General features: G+C 32.9%; 1 non-coding gene across 1 annotated transcript; it reads right to left on the bottom strand.

Moving 5' to 3' along the window:
- Positions 1–7,039: 7,039 nt before the first annotated feature.
- LOC139887232 (small nucleolar RNA R71) lies at positions 7,040–7,146 on the bottom strand. The gene has a single exon (XR_011773071.1). It is a non-coding gene; the product is annotated as a small nucleolar RNA R71 (small nucleolar RNA).
- Between the last annotated feature and the right edge of the window lie 3,710 nt (positions 7,147–10,856).

The following is a 10,856-nucleotide window of genomic DNA, read 5'->3' as shown; positions in this document are numbered from 1 at the left end:
CTAGTGATTACAAGTTTAAACCTTCGAATAAGATAGCTTTATATGTATGAATCGAATGATGTTATGAACATCGTTACTACCTCAAGTTTTCTGGATAAAACCACTGGAAATGAGAAAAATAGATCTAGCTTCAAAGGATCCTTCGATGGCTTGAAAGTTCTTGAAACATTATCATGACACGAAAACAGTTCAAGTAAGATTTTCACTTGAAATAAGATTGTTATAGTTGTAGAAATTGAATCAAAGTTTGAATATGAATATTACCTTGAATTAGAAAGATAACCTACTATAAATAACAAAGGTTCCTTGATCTTAGATGATTACTTGGAATGGATTAGAAAGCTTGGAAGTAGACTTGCAAACTTGGAAGTATTCTTGATTTTTATGAAACTATACTTCTAAAATTTATGAAGAACACTTAGAACTTGAAGATGGAACTTGAGAGAGATCAATTAGATGAAGAAAATTGAAGAATGAAAGTGTTTGTAGGTATTTTTGGTCGTTGGTGTATGGATTAGATATAAAGAATATGTAATTTTGTTTTCATGTAAATAAGTCATGAATGATTACTCATATTTTTGTAATTTTATGAGATATTTCATGCTAGTTGCCAAATGATGGTTCTCACATGTGTTAGGTGACTCATATGGGCTGCTAAGAGATGATCATTGGAGTGTATATACCAATAGTACATACATCTAAAAGCTGTGTATTGTACGAGTACGAATATGGGTGCATACGAGTAGAATTATTGATGAAACTGAACGAGGATGTAATTGTAAGCATTTTTGTTAAGTAGAAGTATTTTGATAAGTGTCTTAAAGTCTTTCAAAAGTGTATGGATACATATTAAAACACTACATGTATATACATTTTAACTGAGTCGTTAAGTCATCGTTAGTTGTTACATGTAAGTGTTGTTTTGAAACCTTTAGGTTAACGATCTTGTTAAATGTTGTTAACCCAATGTTTATAATATCAAATGAGATTTTAAATTATTATATTATCATGATATTATGATGGTCGAATATCTCTTAATATGATATATATACATTAAATTTCGTTACAACGATAATCGTTACATATATGTCTCGTTTCAAAATTATTAAGTTAGTAGTCTTGTTTTTACATATGTAGTTCATTGTTAATATACTTAATGATATGTTTACTTATCATAATATCGTGTTAACTATATATATAACCATATATATGTCATCATATAGTTTTTACAAGTTTTAACGTTCGTGAATCACCGGTCAACTTGGGTGGTCAATTGTCTATATGAAACCTATTTCAATTAATCAAGTCTTAACAAGTTTGATTGCTTAACATGTTGGAAACACTTAATCATGTAAATAACAATTTTATTTAATATATATATAAATATGGAAAAGTTCGGGTCACTACATCAAGCCTCTAGTCACTGGCCTTCAGCCTCTAGCCTCTGGCCACTGGCCTTCATCCTCAGCACCATCCGCTCAGCAATCATGTTGTACACATGTATGTCTTAGAGGCAGTGTTTACATGTGAGCCATATAGGCAATGATAATACATAAGTCCTTCATACATTATTTCTCACCTCAAGATACAAGCCATCACAACTAATCGGATCTAAATCATCTTGGATCTGGTGATTGATTGTAAGGCCACCCCATAATTATTAGATCGTGATCCCGATTTTCACGGTCTCTTAACCAAAGAGAAAACAATCAATCGGTAAACTACCCAACGAGTAGTTAAAAAAACAACCATTCATCGAATGGGCGACGGACCCCAACGAGGTGACAAGATTCAAGAGGGCGATGTGGGATGTCGAAATATCATTCTCATCCCACATCAACTAGGCACCTAGATATTGTGGTGCTTATAATAGTTTGAGTTCCTCATCCACTTGACTTAACTTTTAGGGTTGACTTGGGCTCAAGTCTATTATTTTACATGGTATTAGAGCTACAGTTATTGGTGTTGGGACCGCGCCCGTAGTAATCCGCGCCTCATGTGGGGGGCGTGTTGAGTAATATCATTCTCATTCCACATCGACAAGGCACCTAAATGTTGTGGTGCTTATAATAGCATGAGTTCCTCATCATCTTGAGTTAATTTTTGGGGTTATATTGAGCTCAAGTCTATTATTTCACATCGTGTCTCGTGCCTGAATAGAATTTTTACGGGACTAGCCCTCCACTACGCAAAGGGTCATATTTAGCATGTTCTCTTACATTTATTGTTTTATATTTTATTATCCTTATTAAAACAAAATCTGTGTTTGTATATGCTTTATTAGTTTGTCAAATTCCATTTGGTTACAACTCACAAGAATATAACTAGTTATTATCATGGTCATATTATTTAATTTAATAACTAATCTCCTACTTTCGCTTCAGTTTTCTTTAATATAAGCAACCTTAATTCATATGACTATAAAACGCCAACATCAGGATTATAAACAATCATATTTGAATATATTATGGTTGTTTTGATTTTGTTAAGTATGTAAATTCCAAAAAATATAAGCTGTCTTTTAGCTATAAAGATACCTTTGCTATTATAGGCATATATGACCAGATTTCTTTACTATAAATAAAACCTCTTCCACGTAATAAGTGTTCTCTAAGAAAAATGTGTTGGAATTATAGATTTGATTAACGTCAGTTTTTTTTATTTATTTATAATTTTTTTTTTGTATTTAAACTATGAATGAATTTATTTAAAAGAAAATGATTGAAAATAATAAATGTAGATAATTTGAGGATTGATATCAAATCAAATAAATATTTATTTTCAGTCAAAAATTATTTTTAAACAAGTATAAATAATAAGAAGAACATTTCTTTTCAGATGTAGGGAACTATTATTGCAAGAAAATGTAATGAATTTTATTTAGGTTATGGTATACAACAAATATTCATATTTTCTTTTAAGTGTGCTCTCTCCGCCCATAAACAATTATTCATCATATCCTATTATTTATATATATAATAACATATATGTCTCAAACTAATTATCCACGTATAAAAATAATCAATAAATATGATTCAATTTTCTAATTTATCCTTATTTATTATTCTTATAATTTATTTTTTTAATAATTTCAACCAAGCTTACTTTTTATATAAGAGCAAAATTAACATTTGTCTGATAATTTTAAATCCAACAAAAATCACAAGGGAATACTTTTTAAGAGTTTTTTTTATCATATAAATCCTCGTTAACTTCTAAAATTACATATATACTAATCTAAAGATGATAATATCACATATTTCTACCTTAATCACTAAAATCGCACAACTCACCTAAAGAGGATAATATCACATATGTTAATCTTAATCACTTATACTCATCAAATATATCATTTAAATGCTATAATATTATAAATATAATCAATCTAAATAATAAACTATCATATTTACTATGGGTAGTCAGTATTTGGTTTGAAACCGTGGAATCCGAAAACCAAACTGGAAAAAAACTAAACCGAATTTGAAAAATGATTTTCGGATCGAGTTAAACCGAAACCAAATTTATATTCGGTTTCGGATTAAAAAATTCTGAATACGATTTAACCGAAAATCGAATTCAAAACCAAATTTAAAATTTTTATATATTCAATTTGTATATTCATGTTTTAATGTCATTATAATTTGGGATCCAATCAATAAAATATGTTCTCACTCATATGATTGATAGTGCTCCAAATGAACATATATTTAGTAGCAATATCCTCCCAATATGTAAATTATTTAGTTGTAATTGTTCCATATTCAAGTAATATTCGTTTATATTTAATAAGTGCGAAGACAAAAGGCGAAAACAAAGAATTGAAGACGGAAAGGTCCAAAATGCTCAAATGTACAAGATACAATTAAAAAGGTTCAATTTATTGATGAGGAACGTCTCAAAATTACAAAAGTACAAGTTGCGAAACACAAAGTACACGATATAAAATAGTACGAAAGGACGTTCAAAAATCCGGAACCGGGACCCGAGCCAAGAAGAAACGCCCGATGCAACGGACCAAAAATATCTAGTCTACTATGCACAAGAATAAAATATAATATATAAATAATTATATTAATTATTTATATATTTATATTTATTTTAAATTATGTCGACGAACAAGAAAACAAAAATGATTGAGCTGGATTCTGGTGGCCATGCGAGTCGCATGGCCAGAAGGCTATTTCCCATGCGAGTCGCATGAGGATCAGAATCAGGCCTGGTCTATAAATTTGCCAGTTTTCGTTCGTTTTTAAACACACAAACATAATAATAATAATAATACTCCATAAGATAATAAATATATATATATATATATATATATAGTATAGATTAGTGTTATATTAGATTAGTTCGGGTTATGTAAAGGTTATTTTACGGGTTTTTGAAGTCGAAATTCTGTCCGTGTAACACTACGCGATAAATACTCAATGTAAGTTATGTTCTCCTTTTTAAATTAATGTCTCGTAACTAAGTTATTATTATGCTTATTTGAGCCGAAGTAATCATGATGTTGGGCTAATTACTAAAATTGGGTAATTGGGCTTTGTACCATAATTGGGGTTTGGACAAAAGAACGACACTTGTGGAAATTAGACTATGAGCTATTAATGGGCTTTATATTTGTTTAACTAAATGATAGTTTGTTAATGTTAATATAAAGATTTACAATTGGGCGTCCCTATAAATTACCATATACACTCGATCGGACACGATGGGCGGGGTATTTATATATACGAATAATCGTTCATTTAACCGGACACGGGAATGGATTAATAGCCACTAGAATAATTAAAACAGGGGTGAAATTACATTCAAGGGTAATTGGTGTAATTGCTAACAAAGTAGTAAAACCTTGGTTTACACGCAGTCGATAACCTGGTGTATTCATTAAACAAAGTATTAAAACCTTGTTACAATTCGAATCCCCAATTAGTTGGAATATTTAACTTCGGGTATAAGGATAATTTGACGAGGGCACTCGCATTTTATATTTATGACCGATGGACTGTTATGGACAAAAACCAGACGGACATATTAAATAATCCAGGACAAAGGACAATTAACCCATGGGCATAAAACTAAAATCAACACGTCAACCATCATGGTTACGGAAGTTTAAATAAGCATAATATATTTTATTTCATTTTTTCTCGTACTTTTATTTATTGTCATTTTAATTATTGTTATTTATTTTATTGTTATTTAAATATCATCATTTACTATACGCTTCGCTTAAAATATAAATCGACAAACCGGTCATTAAACGGTAAACCCCCTTTTATATATTATTATATATAATTATATATATTTTGTACAAATATAGTTGTTTAAAAATATAGTGTGCAATAAGCCCGCTCCCTGTGGAACGAACCGGACTTACTAAAAACTATACTACTCTACGATTAGGTACACTGCCTATAGTGTTGTAGCAAGGTTTAGGTATATCCATTTTGTAAATAAATAATTAAAACTTGTGTAATTTGTAACGTATTTCGTAGTAAAATATAGTACTATTTCGTAACCCCACGCTTCGACATCAAGTTTTTGGCGCCTCTGCCGGGGAGCACTAAAACGCTATATTTTTAATTTATATTTGCAAAAAAAAAACGTAAAAAAAAAAAAAAAAATTATAAAAAAATATATTTTTAAGATTTTGTCTATAAAAAAAAAAAATTTTTTTTTTAGTTTTATTACCTTTAGATTTTTAGACTATATTCGCAACTTTTAGTATTAAGTTTAGTTTTGCCATAGTTATTTTTACTTCTAGAATTTTTAGTTTTGCCGTAAAATCCCTTAAGTGCTTTTTCTTTAGACTAAGATTTAGGTGCCTTAAAATTTTGCGACGCCATTTTTCGTGCTATTTTCTTATTTCGTATTTTTCGACGCCTTTTACCTATGTATCAATTACAATTCCAATTAGTGATCTCCATTTGTAGCTTTAATTTTAAGATAGTGATCGTTATAAGGTTGGATTAACCGCGTGTTTACAAACCACTCTTCGTCTTTTTCATTTTTCGACACTTTTCGACGCGCAATCTTTTTCTCTCTTATTTCTCGCCATTATAGTTTTTAGGACTTAGAATTTTTTCTACTTCTTCTCTAAATTTCTAAAAATTACGAAAATTTATTTTAAGTGGTTAAATTGATAGACATCAAAATTTTCTGGTTCGTAGTAATAGTTGGATTTGTACGTGGACCGGGTTATTGGAGCCAAACAGTACTCAATTATATTGAGACCAAACGAATCCTGCCCCTCTGCTGCATCTTTTGGCTATTCGAAACGTGGGCAAAATCAGAAAAGTCTATTAATTGGATAACTTATTATAATTTTTCTTTCCTTTTTAAAAACTAATAGGATATTCAGTGAATGCACCGAGCAAAACGTTCACCACCTTTCATACGTTCACCACCTGTAACTCGATCAAGACATCTAGCAAATATTGTCGCCGTTGATTTTTCTTTAGAATCGTCATCTAGTCGAACAAGAACTCCAACTCAAATTTCCGATAATCCATCTTTTGAACCCGACTTCACAATTAAGAACCCGGAGCATATTCAAGGACAATTCCAAGATCCTGAACCACTAATTATTCCTCCTGAACCACAAACCGTTAAATCAGAGTCCTCTAGTGATTCGTATTCAACAAATTCAATTATGGAAGTAACGGAACCTCTAAGTATGGAAGATCGAATGAGAGCCACAAGCACGGGCCAAGGTCACGCCATTATTAAGCCAGAAGTTAATGCGCCAGATTATGAAATCAAAGGACAAATTCTACACATGGTAACTAACCAATGCCAATTCAGTGGTGCACCGAATGAAGATCCTAACGAACACCTTCGTACGTTTAAAAGAATTTGTACACTATTCAAAATCCGAGAAGTGGAAGATGAGCAGATCTATCTCATGTTGTTTCCCTGGACTTTAAAGGGAGAAGCCAAAGATTGGTTAGAATCGTTACCTGAAGGGGCGATTGACACATGGGATGTTTTAGTTGAAAAATTTCTTAAACAATTCTTTCCGGCATCTAAAGCCGTGAGACTTCAAGGAGAAATTGTTACGTTCGCGCAAAAGCCAAATGAAACATTATATGAGGCGTGGACAAGATTCGAAAGGATGTTGAGAGGATGTCCTCAACACGGTTTAGACACTTACCAAATAGTACAAATATTCTACCAAGGTGTCAACGTTGCTACACGAAAAGACATCGACATAACAGCTGGTGGTTCCATCATGAAGAAAACCGCAACTGAAGCTTACAAAATTATTGATAATACAGCCTCCCACTCGCATGAGTGGCACCAAGAAAAAGATATTTTTTGTTCATCTAAAGTGGCTAGAGCCGATTCTAGCCATGACTTTGATTCCGTTTCCGCAAAAATAGATGCTTTCGAAAGACGAATGGAAAAGATGAATAAAGATATTCACGCAATACGAATCAGTTGTGAGCAATGCGGTGGACCACACTTATTGAAAGATTGTCACATTGAACCAACGATGGAACAACGAGAGAATGTTTCCTATATGAACCAAAGGCCGAGAAATAATTATCAAAATAATTATCAACCGCCAAGGCTAAACTTAAATCGAAATCAAAACATTCTTTACAATCCAAAAGGACCCGAAAATAACTGGTATAACCAACAAGGTTCGAATAACCAACCGACTCAAAACAACACTTTCAATCAACAAAGACCTAGCTTGTATAAACCACCACAACAACCCGAAGAGAAAAAGCCAAATCTAGAAGAAATGATGGCAAAGCTGATTGAATCTCAAACACAATTCATTACATCTCAAACCCAAACGAACGAGAGATTTGATCAGTCATTAAGAACTCAACAAGCTTTCATTTTGAATCTAGAAAAACACGTAGGTACTCTTGCTAGCATGATGAGTGAGAGGGAACAAGGAAAGCTACCGAATAATACTGAAGTAAATCCTCGGAATGAGAATGTTAATATGGTTTCAACGAATTCTGAAAAACCAGCACCAGAAGATGGGAAGGTTTTAGATGAGAGTAACAATGAAGAAGTTACACCACCACCACCCGAGTATGTAAAGCCAATGGTGGCACCATACAAACCACCCATCCCGTTTCCAAGAAAAGGAGTTGAGTATGAGCAAGTGATAGGTAATAAAGATTGTGATACCTCTGGAAAGAAGAAGAAGAAAAAGAATAAGAAAGTGCAAGAAACAAAAGCCGTAAATATAAACCCGGTGAAGACAGTTCCACCAAAACCTCCACCTAGGGTAGGTGATCCGGGTGAATTTATTGTTCCTTGTCTACTTAGTGATTGTGTCATGTATGATGCACTAGCAGATTTAGGTGCAAGTGTAAGTGTTATGCCTCTTTCCTTATATAAGAGATTAGGTGTAGGTAAGTTAAGTCCAACGGATATGAGTGTTCGACTCTTTGATCAAACCATTAAGCACCCAGTTGGAATTGCTGACAACCTACCCATTCAAGTAGGTAATTTAACCTTTCTAGTCGAATTCATTGTCATTGACATAGAAGAGGACCCAAACATTCCTCTAATTTTAGGTCGACCATTCTTTGCGTCCACCGGGGCGTTATTTGATGTAGGAAATGGAAGAATGACACTTAGTAGTGGTAACAAATCGATCACCTTTATGATTCGAAAGTCTAAATCTCCACCAACCAAAACCATTGAACCAGCAAAAACGATTGGTAACAACCATGTTGTTTTACCAACTCCAACGGTAGTGCTTAATAATAATGAAACGCCTAAGTGTGGGGAAAATGAAGTAACACCTAATGATGACATGATAACAAAGAACCCCGTTGTTGATACGAAATTAAATGATCTCGTTATTAATAGTTCAATGAAGAAACTTATTAAACGGATTCGCGATGCTAGAACCAAGGGGAACTTTAAGTTATGTAACCGGTTAGTATCCAATCTATCACCTAAAGAAAAGGAGAAACTAGTTGAAATTGTGGATATTACACAGGAATCCGACCAATGGCTTAAAGAAAAAGTCACAGATATGCAAGTTGATTATGGACCAAGAGAAATTAACGATGAAGTTAATCACAATTTTGACACCACGGCTACCTAAGTGTGGGGAGATTCAAATGTTCTAAAAAGAAAATGCTATCTAGAGTTAGTTGTTCTGTTCTCGTGTAGTTCCGAGAATGGAACCCGATTGGTCTTTTCCGCTAGCAGACACTAAAGAACTAGTTTCCTCCCTCCATTCTGAATTTTTTTTTTATTTTGTTGGTTTTATATAAAAATTAATATGCTTTTTAAATTTAAGTTTTATTGTGATTTTAAAAAACAAAATTTACTTTATTTCTTTAAGTTAAAAATATGATTTTTAAAATTCGTCGTAAGTTGAACACTAGGTCATTGAACCGAAATTGCTTTACCCGAGGGCGGGGCGACAAATTTTGTTATCATTATTTTTAATTTTATTGATCTAAAGGATGCCAAAAATATTATATATTATAAATTTTTGAACTTGGGGTTATGTACCAAACTTCAAAAATATGTATATATATGTTTGTATTTTATCTTATGTACAAAACAGGGTAAAACAATGCACTTTCAAAGACTGTCATTAAAGTTCAGCAAAAGGTACTAATTTTGACGACAAGACGCAAAACAACAAATATGATATAACAAATGAAGGAATGAACGATGAGGCGCCATCTATCATTCGACGAGCTTTGTAATTACAAACTCGGTATTTTTAATTACTTTTCTACGCTAATCACCCTCATGAATTTAAATTATAGTCTGATTTCATGCAAATGAGGGCATTGCATGATATCAAGTGTGGGGAAGGGTTATAAATTCTTTCGGGTTTACACTTGTTTTAATTGCCAAATTTTGTGAAAATTTGAAAAAAAATTTCAACTAAATTGGTTCCATTGCCGGAAAGAAACTAAGTGTGGGGAGAATGTACCAAGTTATTCAATTAAAAACTATATATCACATGTTTCTGTAAAGTTATTGCAGGTGCTTTTGTTTTGGACTAAATTAACTGTTTTACCCGATTTACTGTAATATATTTGAAAGAAAAGATGGATCTACACGATGAATCAATTCCATCATTAAAAGGAAGTAAAGTCTTCCGAAAAAGAAACGCGCTTCTTGATTTAGGTCATGAAGTTGTCGTCCAGACCAGCTGTAGGTTGACGAAAAACCTAGAAAAGTCATCTCTAAAATCAGCAGGAAATCCACGGACCTCAGCATCAAACAGGGTCGCCAAGTGGTCAGATTTATCCTAACCATGCGAAGGATTTATCTCGTACAATGGGGAGGCACCGTGCAAATTAGCTTGATAAGACTAAATGAATCAGATCCCCAGAAAGGATAATCTCCTTTAAAGATCAAAAATCAGCTTTTAAGACTGATATTACTCAATCCTAGAGATTGACCTTAAAGATTGAGAATTACAAACTCATGGAATTCGATGATATCTAAACTCGAGCTTGAACGAGAAAATATTTTGATCAAAAATACAAACCGATTTGTTTTCCGAAAACCCATTTTCAATGCGTTCATTACCATTGAACGTAAAATCCTAGGAATTCACCTGGAATTCATTAGGTCACCTGAACTAAATCGGGTGTCAACCGTAAGAACGGTGGTTGCATAGTGGTCAAAGACAGGACCTTGTGCCAGGCCGAAAAATTATAAGGGTGAGCTTTACTATTGCTCCTACCAAGGATAGTAATTGCGTCCGACACGTTATAGACCATAATCAAAAGCATGTCACGGGACATTGCCTTAACAGTTGCTTGTTCAACGCTTTCCTTTACAACCGGACGGTAGTTTACCGAAAGGTAATATACGGAACAAGTAAACTGGATATGTGCTTTCCG

The sequence above is a fragment of the Rutidosis leptorrhynchoides genome, chromosome 1, assembly GCF_046630445.1.
Source record: "Rutidosis leptorrhynchoides isolate AG116_Rl617_1_P2 chromosome 1, CSIRO_AGI_Rlap_v1, whole genome shotgun sequence".
Classification (NCBI taxonomy): domain Eukaryota; kingdom Viridiplantae; phylum Streptophyta; class Magnoliopsida; order Asterales; family Asteraceae; genus Rutidosis; species Rutidosis leptorrhynchoides.
This window is presented reverse-complemented; position numbering and strand designations above follow the sequence as displayed.